Raw genomic sequence first — 22,011 nt, 5'->3', positions numbered from 1 at the left:
CCGCACCCGCCCGTTGTTATATATCTAATATAGACGATGCAAGGCATTAGTGAGGTTATAAAGCTTTTGCCTGTTAAAGAAAGGAGACTGATCCAATGCAGCACAGACATTCGCGTGCCACGCTGTCACGACCCAGACGCACACCAGTGCGCAATCATATGGGAGCCGCGCTGAGCGCACCTCCAAGCGCGTCTCGCTGCCGGCGACGGCCGGGTATGTGCCCGACGCTCCAGCGCCATCCATTTTCAGGGCTAGTTGATTCGGCAGGTGGGTTGTTACACACTCCTTAGCGGGTTCCGACTTCCATGGCCACCGTCCTGCTGTCTATATCAACCAGGGTGAGCCCCACCCCTTTCGTGAGCGCACTGCGCGCGGAGTGACCCCTGTTACGCGCCCCCGGCAACAGGGGTGGCAGGCAGGTAAGCTGCGCGGGCAGAGCGCGCGGAGTGACCCCTGTTACGAGCCCCCGGCCACGGGGGTGGCGGGCAGGTAAGCTGCTTACCTGCTGCGCGTGACGCCGGCCGCGGCGAAGGCGGACGAGGCGCGGTGTCGGTGCGGTGGGCGCGGTGGTGACCCTGGACGTGCGTCGGGCCCTTCTCGCGGATCGCCTCAGCTACGGCTCCCGGTGGGGCCCTCTCGGGGGAAGGGGCCTCGGTCCCGGACTTCGGTGAGGCGTCGGGGGCCTTCTCCGCTCCGTAAAAGTGTCCATCTCTTCTTTCTTTTTTTCTTCTGTTGTGGCATATGCTGCAGGTGCCTGCTCGTTTTTCGTATGTGGGTAACAACATTTAACTATGTATATATATTTACCAATTGGTTTAACTGCCACCCGCCTGAATCTATTTAAAATCTTTTTTTTTTTTTTTTCAACCGCCCGACCCGACCCGACCCGACCCGCGGATAAAATCTAATTTTTTTAAATTTCATCCGCCCGATCCGCGGATAATCCGCGGACTCCGCGGTTGTGCCCGCAAACCGCGCATCTCTACTGTGCGTATACTTTTGACCCTCACATTTTCAGTAGAGCCATAATAAATTCATAAAAGAAGCAAACTTCATGAATGTTTTTTGTGAGCAACAAGTATGTGCTCCAATCACTACATCACAAACAAATAAGAAATGATTGTAAAGTCAAGACAGCCATGACATGATGTTCTTTACACGTGTACTGTGTAATCATGTTTTGTGTTAAGTCATGTTTTTGTTTAGTTATTGGACTCTTTAGTTTCTGTCTTTTCACTCCCTTGTCTTGTTTCCATGATTACCCCATTAGTTTCACCTGTTCCACGTTTGGACTCATTGTGCACTCTTGTTTGTCACCATAGCAACCATTAGTTTTCACCTGTCACGTCACGCACCTGTTTCACGTTTTGAGCCACGCACCTGCTTTCACTAATCATGTCCATAGTATTTAAGTTCATTCATTTTCTGTTGTTCGTCCTGACGACCTCACACCACATTTATGCTCTGTCCATTTTTTCATGTCCATGTTCACGCTGCTCCTTTTTTGTCCATGCCAAGTAAGTTTTCTTTATTCAAGCCAGTTTGCAAGTTTTGTTTAATTGTTCATAGTTTATTCTCCGCCACTGTGCGCGCCTTTTGTTTGATCTTTTTTTTTTTGTATTTATAGTTAATAAATAAATCATGTACCTTAATTCCCGTCTCGCCCGTGCCAACTTTCCGTTGCATCCTGGAAAAGCACACACCCCGGACCAAGTCTTGACATGTACGTACACTTTTGACCAGGACTTTAAGTTAGGTTGAACAAAGACCATCATTTCTTTCACAGTAAGAATTGACTTTGTTACCGCAGTTTTTAAGGGTGTAGCTGTGAGGTGGGCATCCAGAAGAGCTCTGCACACAGTCAATCAATCAATCAATCAATCAATCATAGTCCTCCTTGCAGCAGTCACCAGCAAAAAGTGGGAAGTAAAGACGTGATGGAGAAAAATAGGAAGCATAATCCGAGGAGATGAAGGCAGAATCCAAAAAGGAGATGTGCTAAGAGTGAAGACCTTGTGTGTGTGCAGCAGAGAGCCCTAAAGAGTCCAAGGTGCCATAAAGAGCCATTAAGGATGTGCCAACATGAAAAGATTCCTGCTCTGCTACTGACACACACTTCACTTTCTACATGTTAAAGTGCTGACTGCAACACTTTGCTTTTACTACCTCCTTTGCACTGGCCACTAACAAGTCTTCCCTCCTTCAATACAGCCTTCCTTCCTTCAATACTGTCTTTCCTCCTTCAATACAGTCTTCCTTCCTTCAATACAGTCTTCCTTCCTTCAATACAGTCTTCCCTCCTTCAATACAGTCTTCCCTCCTTCAATACAGTCTTCCTTCCTTCAATACAGTCTTCCTTCCTTCAATACAATCTTCCTTCCTTCAATACAGTCTTCTTTCCTTCAATACAGTCTTCCCTCCTTCAATACAGCCTTCCCTCCTTCAATACTGTCTTCCTTCCTTCAATACAGTCTTCCTTCAATACAGTCTTCCTTCCTTCAATACAGTCTTCCCTCCTTCAATACAGTCTTCCTTCCTTCAATACAGTCTTCCTTCCTTCAATACAATCTTCCTTCCTTCAATACAGTCTTCTTTCCTTCAATACAGTCTTCCCTCCTTCAATACAGCCTTCCCTCCTTCAATACTGTCTTCCTTCCTTCAATACAGTCTTCCTTCAATACAGTCTTCCTTCCTTCAATACAGTCTTCCCTCCTTCAATACAGTCTTCCTTCCTTCAATACAGTCTTCCCTCCTTCAATACAGTCTTCCTTCCTTCAATACAGTCTTCCCTCCTTCAATACAGTCTTCCTTCCTTCAATACAGTCTTCCTTCCTTCAATACAGTCTTCCTTCCTTCAATACAGTCTTCCTTCCTTCCTTCAATACAGTCTTCCATCCTTCAATTCAGTCTTCCTTCCTTCAATACAGTCTTCCCTCCTTCAATACAGTCTTCCCTCCTTCAATACAGTCTTCCCTCCTTCAACACAGTCTTCCTTCCTTTAATACAGTCTTCCTTCCTTCAATACAGTCTTCCTTCCTTCAATACAGTCTTCCCTCCTTCAATACAGTCTTCCTTCCTTCAATACAGTCTTCCCTCCTTCAATACAGTCTTCCCTCCTTCAATACAGTCTTCCCTCCTTCAATACAGTCTTCCTTCCTTCAATACAGTCTTCCCTCCTTCAATACAGTCTTCCCTCCTTCAATACAGTCTTCCCTCCTTCAATACAGTCTTCCTTCCTTCAATACAATCTTCCTTCCTTCAATACAGTCTTCCTTCCTTCAATACAGTCTTCCTTCCTTCAATACAGTCTTCCCTCCTTCAATACAGTCTTCCCTCCTTCAATACTGTCTTCCCTCCTTCAATACAGTCTTCCTTCCTTCAATACAGTCTTCCCTCCTTCAATACAGTCTTCCTTCCTTCAATACAGTCTTCCCTCTTTCAATACAGTCTTCCCTCCTTCAATACAGTCTTCCTTCCTTCAATACAGTCTTCCTTCCTTCAATACAGTCTTCCCTCCTTCAATAGTCTTCTTTCCTTCAATACAGTCTTCTCTCCTTCAATACAGTCTTCCCTCCTTCAATACAATCTTCCCTCCTTCAATACAGTCTTCCCTCCTTCAATACAGTCTTCCTTCCTTCAATACAATCTTCCTTTCTTCAATACAGTCTTCCTTCCTTCAATACAGTCTTCCTTCCTTCAATACAGTCTTCCCTCCTTCAATACAGTCTTCCTTCCTTCAATACAGTCTTCCCTCCTTCAATACAGTCTTCCTTCCTTCAATACAGTCTTCCTTCCTTCAATACAGTCTTCCTTCCTTCAATACTGTCTTCCCTCCTTCAATACAGTCTTCCTTCCTTCAACACAGTCTTCCCTCCTTCAATACAGTCTTCCTTCCTTCCTTCAATACAGTCTTCCTTCCTTCAATACAGTCTTCCCTCCTTCAATACAGTCTTCCCTCCTTCAATACAGTCTTCCTTCCTTCAATACAGTCTTCCCCTTCTTCAATACAGTCTTCCATCCTTCAATACAATCTTCCATCCTTCAATACAGTCTTCCTTCCTTCAATAAAGTCTTCCTTCCTTCAATACAATCTTCCTTCCTTCAATACAGTCTTCCTTCCTTCAATACAGTCTTCCTTCCTTCCTTCAATACAGTCTTCCTTCCTTCAATACAGTCTTCCTTCCTTCAATACAGTCTTCCCTCCTTCAATACAGTCTTCCCTCCTTCAATACAGTCTTCCCTCCTTCAATACAGTCTTCCCTCCTTCAATACAGTCTTCCTTCCTTCAATACAGTCTTCCCTCCTTCAATACAGTCTTCCCCTCCTTCAATACAGTCTTCCTTCCTTCAATACAGTCTTCCTTCCTTCAATACAATCTTCCTTCCTTCAATACAGTCTTCCTTCCTTCCTTCAATACAGTCTTCCTTCCTTCAATACAGTCTTCCCTCCTTCAATACAGTCTTCCTTCCTTCAATACAGTCTTCCTTCCTTCAATACAGTCTTCCCTCCTTCAATACAGTCTTCCCTCCTTCAATACAGTCTTCCTTCCTTCAATACAGTCTTCCTTCCTTTGACGCTGGGGTTACGCTCCAAAAAATACCCGCTTTAAGTGAAATCTGTGTAGTAGAAGTAGATTTTTTTCTTCTTCGTTTTTTATATGTATTTTTGTTCATTATATATTTTTTTGTCATATTTTTTTTTCATTTACAGGATGTTTTTTTAATTTATTATACAGTTGTACTCATAAGTTGACATACCCTGGGAGAATTTATGATTTCTTGGCCATTCTTCAGAGAATATGAATGATAACACAAAATACTTTCTTCCACTCATGCTTAATGGTCGTGTGAAGCTATTTATTGGCAAACAACTGTGTTTACTCTTTTTAAATCAAAATGACAAAAGAAAGTACCCAAATGACCCTGATCAAGAGTTGACATACCCCAGTGACTTTGATCTGATAACATGCACAAAAGTTGACACAAACAGGTTTGAATGGCTAATCAAGGTTCCAATTCTCACCTGTGACCTGTTTGTTTGTAATGAATGTGTGTGTATAAAAGGTCAGTTTCTGGGCTTCTGACAAAACATTGCATCTTTCATCCAGTGCTGCACACATGTTTCTGGATTCTGAGTCACGGGGAAGGCAAAAGAATTGTCAAAGGATCTGCGAGAAAAGGTAATTGAACTGCATAAAACAGGAAAGAGGTATAAAAAGATATCCAAGGAATTGAGAATGCCAATCAGCAGTGTTCAAACGCTGATTAAGAAGTGGAAAATGAGGGATTCAGGTAGACCAGCAAAGATTTCAGCCACAACTGCCAGGAAAATTGTTTGATATGCAAAGAAAAATCCACAAATAACTTCAGCTGAAATACAGGACTCTCTGAACAATTGTGGTGTTACTGTTTCAAGATGCACAATAAGGAGGCACTTGAAAGAAAAATGGGCTGCATGGTCGAGTCGCCAGAAGACACAGCTCGCTCCCCCCCTCACCAGGATCTTCAACCTCTCCCTGGCTCAGGCAGTCATCCCATCCTGCCTGAAGTCATCTACAATAATCCCGGTGCCGAAGAAGTCTCCCATCACCAGCCTGAATGATTACCGACCAGTGGCCCTCACTCCGGTAATCATGAAGTGCTTCGAGCGACTTGTTCTCCAGCACATCAAGGACCATATCCCTCCAGACTTCGACCCCCACCAGTTCGCATACCGGGCGAACAGGTCCACAGAGGACGCCATCGCTGTTGCTCTCCACTCTGCTCTGAACCACCTGGAGCAGCAGCAGAGCTACGTCCGGATGCTCTCTGTGGACTATAGCTCTGCCTTCAATACAATAATCCCGGACAGACTCTGCAATAAACTGGACACTCTTGGCCTCCCCCCTCTCACAAACGCCTGGATAAGGGACTTCCTAACGGACCGACCCCAGAATGTGAGACTTGGCCCGCACCTCTCATCCTTCCGCACGCTGAGCATCGGCTCCCCACAGGGCTGTGTGCTGAGCCCCCTCCTCTACTGCCTTTACACCCATGACTGCAGTCCGGCCCACAGTGACAACCTTACCGTCAAGTTCGCCGACGATACCACAGTGGTCGGGCTCATCTCCAGGGGTGACGAGGCTGCCTACAGAGAGGAGGTCCTGAAGCTGACGGCCTGGTCTTCGCAGAACAACCTCGCTCTCAACACCAGCAAGACCAGAGAGATCATCGTCGACTTCAGGAGGAGCAGCACCGACCCTGCCCCCCTCTACATCAACGGCGAGCGTGTAGAGAGGGTCCACACCTTCAGGTACCTTGGAGTCCACATCTCTAATGACTTCTCCTGGACAGTCAACACCACATCAATCATCAAGAAGGCTCAGCAGCGGCTACACTTCCTTAGAGTCCTCGGGAAGTACAACCTGAAGCCTGACCTGCTGCTGACCTTCTACCGCTCGTCCATCGAGAGCCTGCTGACCTACTGTATTACGGTATGGTACGGCAGCTGCACTGCAGCAGACAGGGAGAGGCTGCAAAGAGTGGTCAAGACGGCTCAGAAGATCATCGGCCGCCCTCTCCCCTCTCTGACGGACATCTACACCTCCCGCTGCCTCAACAGAGCCAGTGCCATCATCAAGGACAGCACCCACCCTGGCTCCGACCTGTTCCACCTGCTGCCCTCTGGGAAGCGCTACAGGTGCATTAAAACCAAAACAAACAGGCTAAAGAACAGCTTCTTCCCCAGGGCCATAACCATCCTGAACGGACTGCCCCATTGTCCCTCATAACTGCCTTCTCTCCGGTGCAATAACCCATTCCACCAACCACCCTGTTTTTGTTTTGTTTTTTTTCATGTATATATTCATTTCACACCATATTCATTGCACTTCTACATTTTTTATATTTTTATATATTTGCACATTGTTTTTCTAGCATGCACACATCGCACTGTATGGAATGGCCTCAATCTCGTTACCTTGCGTAATGACAATAAAGCTGATTCTGATTCTGATTCTGAAGAAAGCCATCACTCCAAATGACTTTGTTTTAGAAGTTTTGAGGCTTGTCTCTGTGCTGTTTGGCGTCATGTAAGCGGGATACTTTGCGCAGAAATGGCTTTCTTCTGGCGACTTGACCATGCAGCCCATTATATCAAAATATCATATCAAAATAGCTCCCACTTGCCTACATTTTGCAGTGGAAAAAGTTTGATCGCCTTTGTTCTAAAACAAAATCAAAAGGATAAAAACTGAAAAAATATTACAAATATAAATATAGTATCTTTTAATGAAATGTAAAACCAGAAATACAAAACAGCAATGTTTGGAAACAGAGCATATAAGTATAATTACAAGTTATAACACTAATAATAATAGGTGTTACTAAGTATATTTATAAGTGTTGGAGTAAAACCCTGACTAAAGTTGATGTAATAGCAACTGATAACATTTCAACACTTGTGTGCATGTAGAATAAACAATAGCCATCAATGAAATGGTTATGTGTATGATGCATTTTCATTTGATTGACATTTTGGTGGGCGGGACTTCCTGCTTATTATTCTTGACATTTTGGTGGGCGGGACTTCCTGCTTATTATGCTTAACATTTTGGTGGGCATGACTTCCTGCTTATTATTCTTAACATTTTGGTGGGCGGGACTTCCTGCTTATTATTCTTGACATTTTGGTGGGCGGGACTTCCTGCTTATTATTCTTGACAGTTTGGTGGGTGGGACTTCCTGCTTATTATTCTTGACATTTTGGTGGGCGGGACTTCCTGCTTATTATTCTTGACATTTTGGTGGGCGGGACTTCCTGCTTATTATTCTTGACAGTTTGGTGGGTGGGACTTCCTGCTTATTATTCTTGACATTTTGATGGGCGGGACTTCCTGCTTATTATTCTTGACATTTTGGTGGGCGGGACTTCCTGCTTATTATTCTTAACATTTTGGTGGGCGAGACTTCCTGCTTATTATTCTTGACATTTTGGTGGGCGGGACTTCCTGCTTATTATTATTGACATTTTGGTGGGCGGGACTTCCTGCTTATTATTATTGACATTTTGGTGGGCGGGACTTCCTGTTTATTATTCTTGACATTTTGGTGGGCGGGACTTCCTGCTTATTATTATTGACATTTTGGTGGGCGGGACTTCCTGCTTATTATTCTTGACATTTTGGTGGGCGGGACTTCCTGCTTATTATTCTTGACATTTTGGTGGGCGGGACTTCCTGCTTATTATTCTTAACATTTTGGTGGGCGGGACTTCCTGCTTATTATTCTTGACATTTTGGTGGGCGGGACTTCCTGCTTATTATGCTTAACATTTTGGTGGGCATGACTTCCTGCTTATTATTCTTAACATTTTGGTGGGCGGGACTTCCTGCTTATTATTCTTAACATTTTGGTGGGCGGGACTTCCTGCTTATTATTCTTGACTTTTTGGTTGGCGGGACTTCCTACTTATTATTCTTGACTTTTTGGTGGGCGGGACTTCCTGCTTATTATTCTTGACTTTTTGGTGGGCGGGACTTCCTGCTTATTATTATTGACATTTTGGTGGGCGGGACTTCCTGCTTATTATTCTTGACATTTTGGTGGGCGGGACTTCCTGCTTATTATTCTTGACATTTTGGTGGGCGGGACTTCCTGCTTATTATTCTTAACATTTTGGTGGGCGGGACTTCCTGCTTATTATTGTTAACATTTTGGTGGGCGGGACTTCCTCCTTATTATTCTTGACATTTTGGTGGACGGGACTTCCTGCTTATTATGCTTAACATTTTGGTGGGCATGACTTCCTGCTTATTATTCTTAACATTTTGGTGGGCGGGACTTCCTGCTTATTATTCTTAACATTTTGGTGGGCGGGACTTCCTGCTTATTATTCTTGACTTTTTGGTTGGCGGGACTTCCTACTTATTATTCTTGACTTTTTGGTGGGCGGGACTTCCTACTTATTATTCTTGACTTTTTGGTTGGCGGGACTTCCTGCTTATTATTCTTGACTTTTTGGTGGGCGGGACTTCCTACTTATTATTATGAGTGTTAATGTTAATGCTAATGTTGCAGTAGTGAGGCCAATGAATGAGTGAAACAATGCTAGTAGTAAGAGTGTAAACAACAATAAGACGACATAGAGGGTAATACATAAGAAGAATAAGACGACATAGAGCAGGGGTAGGGAACCTACGGCTCTAGAGCCAGATGTGGCTCTTATGATGACTGCATCTGGCTCTCAGATAAATCTTAGCTGACATTGCTTAACACGATGAATAATTCAGCTGGTAATCACAGTGTTAAAAATGACGTTAAAAATATAAAACATTCTCATGCATTTTAATTCATCCATCCGTTTTCTACCGCACCTGTTCAATAAGTTGCATTAATGGTAAGAAGTATTTTATTTATTATTGGTTAGCTTCAGAATAACAATGTTAATAAAAAGAATAAGAGACTTATTATACTCAAAAAATGTTGATCTTACTTAAAAATGCACGCATCGAGTTGTATTCAGTGTTCAAAAATATTATATGGCTCTCATGGAAATACATTTTTAAATATTTGGCTTTCGTGGCTCTCTCATCCAAAAAGGTTCCCGACCCCTGACATAGAGAGTAATAAATAAGACGACATAGAGAGTAATAAATAAGAAGAATAAGATGACATAGAGAGTAATAAATAAGACGACATAGAGAGTAATAAATAAGACGACATAGAGAGTAATAAATAAGACGACATAGAGAGTAATAAATAAGACGACATAGAGAGTAATAAATAAGAAGAATAAGATGACATAGAGAGTAATAAATAAGACGACATAGAGAGTAATAAATAAGAAGAATAAGATGACATAGAGAGTAATAAATAAGACGACATAGAGAGTAATAAATAAGACGACATAGAGAGTAATAAATAAGACGACTTAGAGTAATAAATAAGACGACACAGAGAGTAATAAATAAGAAGAATAAGACGACATAGAGAGTAATAAATAAGAAGAATAAGACGACATAGAGAGTAATAAATAAGAAGAATAAGACGACATAGAGAGTAATAAATAAGAATAAGACAACATAAAGAGTAATAAATAAGACGACATAGAGAGTAATAAATAAGACTACATAGAGAGTAATAAATAAGACGACACAGATAGTAATAAATAAGAAGAATAAGACGACATAGAGAGTAATAAATAAGACAAAATGGAGAGTAATAAATAAGACTACATAGAGAGTAATAAATAAGACTACACACAGAGTAATAAATAAGAAGAATAAGACGACATAGAGAGTAATAAATAAGACGACATAGAGAGTAATAAATAAGACGCCACAGAGAGTAATAAATAAGAAGAATAAGACAACATAAAGAGTAATAAATAAGACGACATAGAGAGTAATAAATAAGACGACATAGAGAGTAATAAATAAGACGCCACAGAGAGTAATAAATAAGAAGAATAAGACAACATAAAGAGTAATAAATAAGACTACACAGAGAGTAATAAATAAGACGACATAGAGAGTAATGAATAATAAGAATAAGACAACATGGAGAGTAATAAATCAGACTACATAGAGAGTAATAAATAATAAGAATAAGACAACATGGAGAGTAATAAATCAGACTACATAGAGAGTAATAAATAAGACGACATAGAGAGTAATAAATAAGAAGAATAAGACAACATAAAGAGTAATAAATAAGACGACATAGAGAGTAATAAATAAGACGACATAGAGAGTAATAAATAAGACTACATAGAGAGTAATAAATAAGACGACATAGAGAGTAATAAATAAGACAACATAGAGAGTAATAAATAAGACGACATAGAGAGTAATAAATAAGACGACATAGAGAGTAATAAATAAGACGACATAGAGAGTAATAAATAAGACGACATAGAGAGTAATAAATAAGATGACATAGAGAGTAATAAATAAGACGACATAGAGAGTAATAAATAAGATGACATAGAGAGTAATAAATAAGACGACATAGAGAGTAATAAATAAGAAGAATAAGATGACATAGAGAGTAATAAATAAGACGACATAGAGAGTAATAAATAAGAAGAATAAGATGACATAGAGAGTAATAAATAAGACGACATAGAGAGTAATAAATAAGAAGAATAAGACGACATAGAGAGTAATAAATAAGACGACATAGAGAGTAATAAATAAGACGACACAGAAAGTAATAAATAAGACGACATAGAGAGTAATAAATAAGACTACATAGAGAGTAATAAATAAGACGACATAGAGAGTAATAAATAAGACAACATAGAGAGTAATAAATAAGACGACATAGAGAGTAATAAATAAGACGACATAGAGTGATAAATAAGACAACACAGAGAGTAATAAATAAGACGACATAGAGAGTAATAAATAAGACAACATAAAGAGTAATAAATAAGACGACACAGAGAGTAATAAATAAGACGACATAGAGAGTAATAAATAAGACGACATAGAGAGTGATAAATAAGACGACACAGAGAGTAATAAATAAGACGACATAGAGAGTAATAAATAAGACGACATAGAGAGTGATAAATAAGACGACACAGAGAGTAATAAATAAGAAGAATAAGACAACATAAAGAGTAATAAATAAGATGACATAGAGAGTAATAAATAAGACGACACAGTGAGTAATAAATAAGAAGAATAAGACGACATAGAGAGTAATAAATAAGACAACACAGAGAGTGATAAATAAGACGACATAGAGAGTAATAAATAAGAAGAATAAGACAACATAAAGAGTAATAAATAAGATGACATAGAGAGTAATAAATAAGACTACATAGAGAGTGATAAATAAGACGACACAGAGAGTAATAAATAAGAAGAATAAGACAACATAAAGAGTAATAAATAAGACGACAGAGTGATAAATAAGACAACATAGAGAGTAATAAATAAGACGACATAGAGAGTAATAAATAAGACGACACAGAAAGTAATAAATAAGACGACATAGAGAGTAATAAATAAGACTACATAGAGAGTAATAAATAAGACGACATAGAGAGTAATAAATAAGACAACATAGAGAGTAATAAATAAGACGACATAGAGAGTAATAAATAAGACGACATAGAGAGTAATAAATAAGACGACATAGAGAGTAATAAATAAGACGACATAGAGAGTAATAAATAAGATGACATAGAGAGTAATAAATAAGACGACATAGAGAGTAATAAATAAGATGACATAGAGAGTAATAAATAAGACGACATAGAGAGTAATAAATAAGAAGAATAAGATGACATAGAGAGTAATAAATAAGACGACATAGAGAGTAATAAATAAGAATAAGATGACATAGAGAGTAATAAATAAGACGACATAGAGTAATAAATAAGAAGAATAAGACGACATAGAGAGTAATAAATAAGACGACATAGAGAGTAATAAATAAGACGACACAGAAAGTAATAAATAAGACGACATAGAGAGTAATAAATAAGACTACATAGAGAGTAATAAATAAGACGACATAGAGAGTAATAAATAAGACAACATAGAGAGTAATAAATAAGACGACATAGAGAGTAATAAATAAGACGACATAGAGTGATAAATAAGACAACACAGAGAGTAATAAATAAGACGACATAGAGAGTAATAAATAAGACAACATAAAGAGTAATAAATAAGACGACACAGAGAGTAATAAATAAGACGACATAGAGAGTAATAAATAAGACGACATAGAGAGTGATAAATAAGACGACACAGAGAGTAATAAATAAGACGACATAGAGAGTAATAAATAAGACGACATAGAGAGTGATAAATAAGACGACACAGAGAGTAATAAATAAGAAGAATAAGACAACATAAAGAGTAATAAATAAGATGACATAGAGAGTAATAAATAAGACGACACAGTGAGTAATAAATAAGAAGAATAAGACGACATAGAGAGTAATAAATAAGACAACACAGAGAGTGATAAATAAGACGACATAGAGAGTAATAAATAAGAAGAATAAGACAACATAAAGAGTAATAAATAAGATGACATAGAGAGTAATAAATAAGACTACATAGAGAGTGATAAATAAGACGACACAGAGAGTAATAAATAAGAAGAATAAGACAACATAAAGAGTAATAAATAAGACGACAGAGTGATAAATAAGACAACATAGAGAGTAATAAATAAGACGACATAGAGAGTAATAAATAAGACGACACAGAAAGTAATAAATAAGACGACATAGAGAGTAATAAATAAGACAACATAGAGAGTAATAAATAAGACGACATAGAGAGTAATAAATAAGACAACATAGAGAGTAATAAATAAGACGACATAGAGAGTAATAAATAAGACAACATAGAGAGTAATAAATAAGACGACATAGAGAGTAATAAATAAGACGACATAGAGTGATAAATAAGACAACACAGAGAGTAATAAATAAGACGACATAGAGAGTAATAAATAAGACGACACAGAGAGTAATAAATAAGACAACACAGAGAGTAATAAATAAGACGACATAGAGAGTAATAAATAAGACGACATAGAGAGTGATAAATAAGACGACACAGAGAGTAATAAATAAGAAGAATAAGACAACATAAAGAGTAATAAATAAGATGACATAGAGAGTAATAAATAAGACGACACAGTGAGTAATAAATAAGAAGAATAAGACGACATAGAGAGTAATAAATAAGACAACACAGAGAGTGATAAATAAGACGACATAGAGAGTAATAAATAAGAAGAATAAGACAACATAAAGAGTAATAAATAAGATGACATAGAGAGTAATAAATAAGACTACATAGAGAGTGATAAATAAGACGACACAGAGAGTAATAAATAAGAAGAATAAGACAACATAAAGAGTAATAAATAAGACGACAGAGTGATAAATAAGACAACATAGAGAGTAATAAATAAGACGACATAGAGAGTAATAAATAAGACGACACAGAAAGTAATAAATAAGACGACATAGAGAGTAATAAATAAGACAACATAGAGAGTAATAAATAAGACGACATAGAGAGTAATAAATAAGACAACATAGAGAGTAATAAATAAGACGACATAGAGAGTAATAAATAAGACAACATAGAGAGTAATAAATAAGACGACATAGAGAGTAATAAATAAGACGACATAGAGTGATAAATAAGACAACACAGAGAGTAATAAATAAGACGACATAGAGAGTAATAAATAAGACGACACAGAGAGTAATAAATAAGACAACACAGAGAGTAATAAATAAGACGACATAGAGAGTAATAAATAAGACGACACAGAGAGTAATAAATAAGACGACATAGAGAGTAATAAATAAGACGACACAGAGAGTAATAAATAAGACAACATAGAGAGTAATAAATAAGACGACATAGAGAGTAATAAATAAGACGACATAGAGTGATAAATAAGACAACACAGAGAGTAATAAATAAGACGACATAGAGAGTAATAAATAAGACGACACAGAGAGTAATAAATAAGACAACACAGAGAGTAATAAATAAGACGACATAGAGAGTAATAAATAAGACGACACAGAGAGTAATAAATAAGACGACATAGAGAGTAATAAATAAGACGACACAGAGAGTAATAAATAAGACAACATAGAGAGTAATAAATAAGACGACATAGAGAGTAATAAATAAGACGACATAGAGTGATAAATAAGACAACACAGAGAGTAATAAATAAGACGACATAGAGAGTAATAAATAAGACGACACAGAGAGTAATAAATAAGACAACACAGAGAGTAATAAATAAGACGACACAGAGAGTAATAAATAAGACAACATAGAGAGTAATAAATAAGACGACATAGAGAGTAATAAATAAGACGACATAGAGTGATAAATAAGACAACACAGAGAGTAATAAATAAGACGACATAGAGAGTAATAAATAAGACGACACAGAGAGTAATAAATAAGACAACACAGAGAGTAATAAATAAGACGACATAGAGAGTAATAAATAAGACGACACAGAGAGTAATAAATAAGACGACATAGAGAGTAATAAATAAGACGACACAGAGAGTAATAAATAAGACAACATAGAGAGTAATAAATAAGACGACATAGAGAGTAATAAATAAGACGACATAGAGTGATAAATAAGACAACACAGAGAGTAATAAATAAGACGACATAGAGTGATAAATAAGACAACACAGAGAGTAATAAATAAGACGACATAGAGAGTAATAAATAAGACGACACAGAGAGTAATAAATAAGACGACATAGAGAGTAATAAATAAGACGACATAGAGAGTAATAAATAAGACGACATAGAGAGTAATAAATAAGACGACATAGAGAGTAATAAATAAGACGACATAGAGAGTAATAAATAAGACGACATAGAGTGATAAATAAGACAACACAGAGAGTAATAAATAAGACGACATAGAGTGATAAATAAGACAACACAGAGAGTAATAAATAAGACGACATAGAGAGTAATAAATAAGACGACACAGAGAGTAATAAATAAGACGACATAGAGAGTAATAAATAAGACGACATAGAGAGTAATAAATAAGACGACATAGAGAGTAATAAATAAGACGACATAGAGAGTAATAAATAAGACGACACAGAGAGTAATAAATAAGACAACACAGAGAGTAATAAATAAGACGACACAGAGAGTAATAAATAAGACGACATAGAGAGTAATAAATAAGACGACATAGAGAGTAATAAATAAGACGACACAGAGAGTAATAAATAAGACGACATAGAGAGTAATAAATAAGACGACATAGAGAGTAATAAATAAGAAGAATAAGACGACATAGAGAGTAATAAATAAGACGACATAGAGAGTAATAAATAAGAAGAATAAGACGACATAGAGAGTAATAAATAAGACGACATAGAGAGTAATAAATAAGACATAGAGAGTAATAAATAAGACGACACAGAGAGTAATAAATAAGACGACATAGAGAGTAATAAATAAGACGATATAGAGAGTAATAAATAAGAAGAATAAGACAACATAAAGAGTAATAAATAAGACCACATAGAGAGTAATAAATAAGACGACATAGAGAGTAATAAATAAGACGACACAGAGAGTAATAAATAAGACGACATAGAGAGTAATAAATAAGACCACATAGAGAGTAATAAATAAGACGACACAGAGAGTAATAAATAAGACGACATAGAGTAATAAATAAGACGACATAGAGAGTAATAAATAAGACGACACAGAGAGTGATAAATAAGACGACATAGAGAGTAATAAATAAGACGACATAGAGAGTAATAAATAAGAAGAATAAGACGACATAGAGAGTAATAAATAAGACGACAATAAATAAATAATAATAAGATATATTTACAGACGAGTGAGGAGCTCCTGAACGCAACTCGTGAGGATTAGAGGAGGATAAAGGCAGGTGAAGGACGTGTAGTCAGGGCAGCAGCAGACGACAAGGAGACGGCGGAAGAAGACTTACCGACTTAGAAGAAGTTATAAGAAGTATAATAAGTTATATTTCCATGGAGGAGCTCTCACTCTCACTACTGTGTCAGATGCAGGTCGCCATCTTGGATGCAGCTACGCCCACTGCGCATGCGCCTCGCCACAACACAACACGCTCCGTCCCGGGGCTACGACACACACACACACACACACACACACACACACACACACACACACACACACACACACACACCTATACTCACACAAAAACACACTTACACACACACAAAAACACACAATCACACACACACACACACACACGCACGTGCACACACACACACACACACACACACACACACACACACACACACACACACACACACACACGTGGTACGACGTCTAAGGCTTTCTAAATGATAAATAAATAAATAAATAATATTCATGCAACGATCGAACGAAATCAGGAAGATTATGATTTTTCCATGTTTGTTTTTTTTGGTGGTGGGGCTTACACTTATTTACTTACCTGCAGAGTACACACTTCATGTAGTAAACAATATATATATATATATATATATATGTATGTGTGGGGAAAAAATCACAAGACTATTTCATCTCTACAGGCCTGTAGGGGGGTTCCCTCAATCATCAGGAGATTTTAATGGGAGCATTCACATACCATGGATTATATAGGGCACAGAGTGGGTGGGTACAGGCTGGCGTAGGGGCGTGGTGATTGGCTCATGTGTTGCCTAGGAGGTGTTTCCGTCTGTGGCGGCATGCTGTTACAATTTCGCCGCGCTTGTTGAGGGATGACAGGTCTGGACGGTAAATAATAAACAGTTTTTCTTTCAAGCATAGGTTGCATCTTTTATTACCACTATTGTAAGGTGTGCTGGATGCAAGAATTTGCCATGTTATTGAATATTCAACATTATTGTCTTTGAGGTCCCAAATGTGTTTGCTGAGTTCTGTGGTATTCCGCAGGTTTTTGTTCCTGAAAGAAGCCTTGTGATTGTTCCATCTGGTTTTGAACTCTCCCTCGGTTAATCCTACATATGTGTCGGATGTGTTAATGTCCTTACGTGTTACCTTAGATTGGTAGACAACTGATGTTTGTAAGCACCCCCCGTTGAGAGGGCAATCAGGTTTCTTTCGACAGTTGCAACCTTTGTTGGTTTTGGAGTCGCTCTGTCCGGGGGCCGACGGCTCATTTGCAATTGTTTTGTTGTGGTTTGAGATGATTTGTCGTATATTGTTCATACAGCTGTAGCTCAATTTAATGTTGTTCTTGTTGAATACTTTTCTTAGGGTGTTGTCTTTGGGAAAGTGTTTGTCAATCAGATTGAGGAATTTGTGTCCAATGTTAGTTGAGACGTTTTTGCTGTATGGGGGGTTGTACCAGATGATGTTGTATCGTTTTCTGTTCTTTTTTGGTTGGTTTCCTGGCGTGGGTTCATAGGTGAGGGTGAAATTGTATCCGCTTTCATCAAGGGCTTTTTGGTACGGGGGGGTTGCTTGGTCAAATTCAGCTTTGCTAGATGACAGCATCGATAGCCTTTTATTAATTCCGGTAGGTATTCTTTTCGTGGTGGTGGGTGGGTGGTTGCTGTCAAACCAAAAAAGAACAGAAAACGAAATGACATCATCTGGTACAACCCCCCATACAGCAAAAACGTCTCAACGAACATTGGACACAAATTCCTCAATCTGATTGACAAACACTTTCCCAAAGACAACATCCTAAGAAAAGTATTCAACAAGAACAACATTAAATTGAGCTACAGCTGCATGAACAATATACGACAAATCATCTCAAACCACAACAAAACAATTGCAAATGAGCCGCCGGCCCTCAGACAGAGCGACTCCAAAACCAACAAAGGATGTAATTGTCGAAAGAAACCTGATTGCCCTCTCAACGGGGGGTGCTTACAAACATCAGTTGTCTACCAATCTAAGGTAATACGCAAGGACATTAACACATCCGACACATATGTAGGATTAACCGAGGGAGAATTCAAAACCAGATGGAACAATCACAAGGCTTCTTTCAGGAACAAAAACCTGCGAAATACCACAGAACTCAGCAAACACATTTGGGACCTCAAAGACAATAATGTTGAATATTCAATAACATGGCAAATTCTTGCATCCAGCACACCTTACAATAGTGGTAATAAAAGATGCAACCTATGCTTGAAAGAGAAACTGTTTATTATTTACCGTCCAGACCTGTCATCCCTCAACAAGCGCAGCGAAATTGTAACAGCATGCCGCCATAGACGGAAACACCTCCTAGGTAACACATGAACCAATCACCACGCCCCTAGGCCAGCCTGTACCCACCCACTCTGTGCCCTATATAAACCATGGTATGCGAATGCTCCCATTAAAATCTCCTGATGATTGAGGGTACCCCCCTCATGAAACAGGCCTGTAGAGATGAAATAGTCTTGTGATTTTTTTTCCCACACATACATATATATATATATATATATATATATATATATATATATATATATATATATATATATATATATATATATATATATATATATATATATATATAAACCCTGTTTCCATATGAGTTGGGAAATGGTGTTAGATGTAAATATAAACGGAATACAATGATTTGCAAATCATTTTCAAGCCATATTCAGTTGAATATGCTACAAAGACAACATATTTGATGTTCAAACTCATAAACTTTATTTTTTTTTTGCTAATAATCATTAACTTTAGAATTTGATGGCAGCAACACGTGACAAAGAAGTTGGGAAAGGTGGCAATAAATACTGATAAAGTTGAGGAATGCTCATCAAACACTTATTTGGAACATCCCACAGGTGTGCAGGCTAATTGGGAACAGGTGGGTGCCATGATTGGGTATAAAAACAGCTTCCCAAAAAATGCTCAGTCTTTCACAAGAAAGGATGGGGCGAGGTACACCCCTTTGTCCACAACTGCGTGAGCAAATAGTCAAACAGTTTAAGAACAACGTTTCTCAAAGTGCAATTGCGAGAAATTGAGGGATTTCAACATCTACGCTCCATAATATCATCAAAAGGTTGAGAGAATGTGGAGAAATCACTCCACGTAAGCGGCATGGCCGCAAACCAACATTGAGTGACCGTGACCTTCCATCCCTCAGACGACACTGTATCAAAAACCGACATCAATCTCTAAAGGATATCACCACATGGGCTCAGGAACACTTCAGAAAACCACTGTCACTAAATACAGTTGGTCGCTACATCTGTAAGTGCAAGTTAAAGCTCTACTATGCAAAGCCAAAGCCATTTATCAACAACACCCAGAAACACCGCCGGCTTCCCTGGGCCCGAGATCATCTAAGATGGACTCATGCAAAGTGGAAAAGTGTTCTGTGGTCTGACGAGTCCACATTTCAAATTGTTTTTGGAAATATTCGACATCGTGTCATCCGGACCAAAGGGGAAGCGAACCATCCAGACTGTTATCGACGCAAAGTGTAAAAGGCAGCATGTGTGATGGTATGGGGGTGCATTAGTGGCCAAGGCATGGGTAACTTACACATCTGTGAAGGCACCATTAATGCTGAAAGGTACATACAGGTTTTGGAACAACATATGCTGCCATCTAAGCGCCATCTTTTTCATGGACGCCCCTGCTTATTTCAGCAAGATAATGCCAAGCCACATTCAGCACATGTTACAACAGCGTGGCTTTGTAAAAAAAAGAGTGCGGGTACTTTCCTGGTCCGCCTGCAGTCCAGACCTGTCTCCCATTGAAAATGTGTGGCGCATTATGAAGCGTAAAATACGACAGCGGAGACCCCGGACTGTTGAACGACTGAAGCTCTACATAAAACAAGAATGGGAAAGAATTCCACTTTTAAAGCTTCAACAATTAGTTTCCTCAGTTCCCAATCGTTTACTGAGTGTTGTTAAAAGGAAAGGCCATGTAACACAGTGGTGAACATGCCCTTTCCCAACTACTTTGGCACGTGTTGCAGCCATGAAATTCTAAGTTCATTATTATTTGCAAAAAATAATAAAGTTTATGAGTTTGAACATCAAATATGTTGTCTTTGTAGCATATTCAACTGAATATGGCTTGAAAAGGATTTGCAAATTATTGTATTCCGTTTATATTTACATCTAACACAATTTCCCAACTCATATGGAAACAGGGTTTGTACATGTTATTATGAATGTTACTACATGACATATATATTACATGTTATTATGAATTTTACTAGATACTACATATATATTACATGTTATTATGAATGTTCCTACATGACATATATATTACATGTTATTATGAATGTTACTACATGACATATATATTACATGATATTACGAATGTTACTACATGACATATATATTACATGTTATTATGAATGTTACTACATGACATATATATTACATGTTATTATGAATGTTACTACATGACATATATATTACATGATATTACGAATGTTACTACATGACATATATATTACATGTTATCATGAATGTTACTACATGAAATATATATTACATGTTATTATGAATGTTATTAGATACTACCTATATATTACATGTTATTATGAATGTTACTACATGACATATATATTACATGTTATTATGAATGTTACTACATGACATATATATTTCATGTTATTATATTACATATTATGAATGTTACTACATGACATATATATTACATGTTATTATGAATGTTACTACATGACATATATATTACATGTTATTATGAATGTTACTACATGACATATATATTACATGTTATTATGAATGTTACTAGATACTACATATATATTACATGTTATTATGAATGTTATTACATGACATATATATTACATGTTATTATGAATGTTACTACATGACATATCTGTTACATGTTATTATGAATGTTACTAGATACTACATATATATTACATGTTATTATAAATGTTACTACATGACATATATATTACATGCTATAATGAATGTTACTACATGACAGATGTATATTTCATGTTATTATATTACATATTATGAATGTTACTACATGACATATATATTACATGTTATTATAAATGTTACTACATGACTTATGTATATATTACATGTTATTGTGAATGTTACTACATGACATATATATTACATGTTATTATGAATGTTACTACATGACATATATATTACATGTTATTATGAATGTTACTACATGACATATATATTACATGTTATTATAAATGTTACTACATGACATATATATTACATGTTATTATGAATGTTACTACATGACATATATATTACATGTTATTATGAATGTTACTACATGACATATATATTACATGGTATTATGAATGTTACTACATGACATATATATTACATGTTATTATGAATGTTACTACATGACATATATATTACATGTTATTATGAATGTTACTAGATACTACATATATATTACATGTTATTATGAATACTACTACATGACATACAGTATATATTACATGTTCTTATGAATGTTATTACATGACATATATATTACATGTTATTATGAATGTTAGTAGATATTGC

General features: G+C 37.3%; 1 protein-coding gene across 3 annotated transcripts in view; it reads right to left on the bottom strand.

Moving 5' to 3' along the window:
* The window catches only part of scml2 (Scm polycomb group protein like 2), a 72,350-nt gene extending 55,759 nt beyond the window's left edge, over positions 1–16,591 (bottom strand). Inside the window, exons 1-2 of one of the 3 annotated variants that reach the window (XM_061975319.1) lie at positions 16,497–16,572; positions 1,806–1,851 (exon numbers count right to left, since the gene is read on the bottom strand). The gene's annotated coding sequence lies outside the window, so the exon portion shown is untranslated. Of the gene's footprint in view, positions 1–1,805; positions 2,116–16,496 lie in introns of those variants that run through there. The other 2 variants (XM_061975318.1, XM_072914824.1) reach the window with 2 other exon arrangements.
* Positions 16,592–22,011: the final 5,420 nt, after the last annotated feature.

The sequence above is a fragment of the Nerophis lumbriciformis genome, linkage group LG15 (assembly GCF_033978685.3).
Source record: "Nerophis lumbriciformis linkage group LG15, RoL_Nlum_v2.1, whole genome shotgun sequence".
In the NCBI taxonomy this organism is placed as follows: domain Eukaryota; kingdom Metazoa; phylum Chordata; class Actinopteri; order Syngnathiformes; family Syngnathidae; genus Nerophis; species Nerophis lumbriciformis.
Note: the sequence above shows the minus strand (reverse complement) of the source record. Positions and strands in the feature narration are given on the sequence as shown.